Here is a 3655-nt window from a genome sequence, read left to right as displayed (position 1 = left end):
CCCGCTCTGTGGGAGCGTACCGGTCTATGGGAGGGAATCTGTGGCAGAAGGCGGTCTCGGAGGTAGCCAGGTCCAATGCCATGGAGTGCTTTAAAGGTGGTAACTAACACCTTAAAGCGCACCCGGAAGACCACTGGTAACCAGTGCAGCTCGCGCAGCAGCGGTGTCACATGGGAGCGACGAGTCCCTCCCAACACCGACTTTGCTCGTCAGAAGGGCGCAAAAGGGGATCACGTGACCCCGGGACACTGTCATAAATATGAGACAGTGGTGGAGCATCCAAATTTCTATCTCATGACTGTGGGGATGCTGTAATGGTTGCAAGTGTGAAAAGGGGTCGTAAGTCGCTTTTTGTAGTGCCTCTAATTTTGAACGGTCACTGATTGTAAGTGTAGTGCATAAACAATACGTAGTTTTTCCCACTTTCTTCAAATTTACATAGTCTCATTTTTTTCCTCATTTAAAAATAAGTAAGATCTGGTTTCCTTTCTAGTATTCTGTAGAATTTGTAAGAATATACAGATAGTCCTCACATGATAACCATTTAGAATTTGTTGTTAGTTGCGAAGTCGTGTCCGACCCATCGCGACCCAATGGACAACGTTCCTCCAGGCCTTCCTGTCCTCTACCATCTTCTGGAGTCCATTGAAGCTCACACCTCCTGCTTCAGTGACTCCATCCAGCCACCTCATTCTCTGTCGTCCCCTTCTTCTCTTGCCCTCCATCTTTCCCAGCATCAGGCTCTTCTCCAGGGAGTCCTTCCTTCTCATTAGGTGGCCAAAGTACTTGAGTTTCAACTTCAGGATCTGGCCTTCTAAGGAGCAGTCAGGGATGATCTCCTCTAGGACTGACCGGTTGGATTGCCTTGCAGTCCAGGGGACTCGCAGGAGTCTTCTCCAGCACCAGAGTTCAAAGGCCTCCATTCTTTGGCGCTCAGCCTTTCCTATGGTCCAACTTTCACAGCCATACATTGCAACTGGGAAAACCATGGCCTTGACTATACGCACTTTTGTTGGCAGGGTGATGTCTCTGCTTTTTAGTATGCTGTCTAGATTTGCCATAGCTTTCCTCCCCAGGAGCAAGATTTTAGTATGCTTGCCCCTAAAGAGTGCTGTTGTAAAACATGATGTTACACGATTCCCTCCCTTAGCAATGACAATTCCGGCAGTCCCCAGTTTTCATCATTAAGCAAGGACCTCGCGTGACCAGAGCTTTCGACTTCCCACCAGCTTCCCCATTGACTTGATTGTGGGAAACCAGTAGGGAGGTTGCAGATCGCAATCCCATGACGGTAGGATGTCGCGAAGGTTGGAAATCCAGGCTGGTTGCTGAGCGTCACGGTTGCGATCGTGTGACCACAGGGATGCTTCAACTGCCGGCTCAAGGTTGAGTCAGCCTTCCATCCTTCCGAGGTCGGTAAAATGAGGACCCAGATTGTTGGGGGCAAAATGCTGATTCTGTAAACCGCTTAGAGAGGGCTGTAGAGCACTATGAAGTGGTATATAAGTCTCAAGTGCTATTGCTATCGTTATTATTAGGGAAAGTGGCCATATCACATCTACTTGTGGCAGAGGTGAGGAAGTTGTGGCTCTCCAAAAGTTATTATAATAATAATAATAAAGTTGGAATGGACCTTGGAGGTCATCTAGTCCAACCCCCTACTCAGGCAGGAAACCCTATACCATTTCAGACAAATGGCTGTCCAGTCTCTTCTTAAAAACTTCCAGGCTTGGAGCATTCACCGCTTCTGGAGGCAGGTTGTTCCACTGGTTAATTGTTCTCACTGTCAGGAAGTTTCTCCTTAGTTCTAGGTTGCTTCTCTTTTTGATGAGTTTCCATCCGTTGCTTCTTATCCTGACTTCAGGCGCTTTGGAGAATAGCTTGACTCCCTCTTCTTTGGGGCAGCCCCTGAGATATTGGAACACTGCTATCATGTCCCCCCTCGTCCTTCTCTTCATTAAACCAGACATCCCCAATTCCAGCAACCGTTCCTTATATGTTTTAGCCTCCAGTCCCCTGATCCTCTTTGTTGCTCTTCTCTGTACTCTTTCTAGAGTCTCAACATCTTCTTTACATCGTGGTGACCAAAACTGGATGCCGTATTCCAAGTGTGGCCATACCAAGGCCTTGTAAAGTGGTGTTAATACTTCGCGTGATCTTGATTCCATCCCTCTGTTAATGCTCTTGTTCAGCACCATCGTAAGTTCGAGCAGTCTCTTAATGAACGATTGTTAAGTGAGGACTACCTGGATGTCACAGATCTTCCTGACAAGAACGTTCCTGAAAAGATAATTCTTGGTTTGGTACCCAGCTCAAAAGAGAGATTCCCCCACAAGCGCTTGCGGGTCCAGATGGAAAAAAAACATTTGTTCTCTTGGAAACTGCAAGCACTTCTGTTGGGGCTGTGGGGGAAGATTTCAGGATTTTGTCTGATGAAGTCGCGCCGGGGGAGAAAGGGAGAGCTAGTGTAAGGTTCTTCTTTGGAATTTGTAGGAAGAAAGATTTTTCCAAATCACAATCTGGCACAGAGGTAACGTTCGTTCCAACCATCCCCTGCTGTCTAGTAACTGCCCTGAGTTTTACAACATATAGGGGGAAAAGGGGAGGGTGTCAAGCAAAAGCATCCCCTTTTGGTGGAAGCAAGAATTATCCTGCCCTGACTTGTAGGAGGCAGAGCTGGGGTGTATATATTTTGAAAACATTTTTGAGACAGGAGGTTTGAGGCTCCTGTCCTTTCACCCTTTCGGCTCAACCATGCCACTTCAAGAAATAGAAATAATAGATTATTTTTCCCTTGACTAAATGCTTTTGGGTGTTTTGACTTCTAGTTATATGGCTGTCAGTTATCTCTGTTTTCTGGAAACTGTCCATAGTTTATACACCTCCTCGCTCTCTGCCCCACCCACCATCAGTCACTTACCTGTCTGCACGCTTGGAATAGAATAGAATAGAATAGAATAGAATAGAATAGAATAGAATAGAATAGAATAGAATAGAATAGAATAGAATAACAGAGTTGGGAGGGATTTTAGAATAGAATAGAGTAGAATAGAATAGAATAGAATAGAATAGAATAGAATAGAATAACAGAGTTGGGAGGGATTTTAGAATAGAATAGAATAGAATAGAATAGAATAGAATAGAATAGAATAGAATAGAATAACAGAGTTGGGAGGGATTTTAGAATAGAATAGAATACAATACAATAGAATAGAATAGAATACAATAGAATAGAATAACAGAGTTGGGAGGGATCTTGGTGGTCTTCTAGTCCAACCCCCTGCTCAGGCAGGAAGCCCTATACCATTTCAGATAAATGCCTGTCCAATCTCTTAAAAACTTCCAGTGTTGGAGCATTCATAACTTCTGGAGGCAGGTTGTTCCATTGGTTAATTGTTCTAACTGTCAGGAAGGACGTTAGATTGAAATAGATTGAGGGGTCACTATAAACTCATTACTTCAGGTGTTTATTATGGGAACTTAGAACTAAACACTGGGTGATAACAGCTGGAATTTAAAAAAAAAAAAAAGCTTTTCTTTATAATCAGTAATGTGACTGATTATTTTTTCCCTGCAAACTAAACATTTTCTGAAACAAATCAGCTTTTTGCATAAAGGTTGTGGGGGTTTTTTTTTTGAGGGGAAATTCTCCAAT

Source organism: Protobothrops mucrosquamatus, unplaced genomic scaffold (genome assembly GCF_001527695.2).
Source record: "Protobothrops mucrosquamatus isolate PMUCROS unplaced genomic scaffold, P.Mucros_1.0 scaffold3897, whole genome shotgun sequence".
Classification (NCBI taxonomy): Eukaryota; Metazoa; Chordata; class Lepidosauria; order Squamata; family Viperidae; genus Protobothrops; species Protobothrops mucrosquamatus.
Note: the sequence above shows the minus strand (reverse complement) of the source record.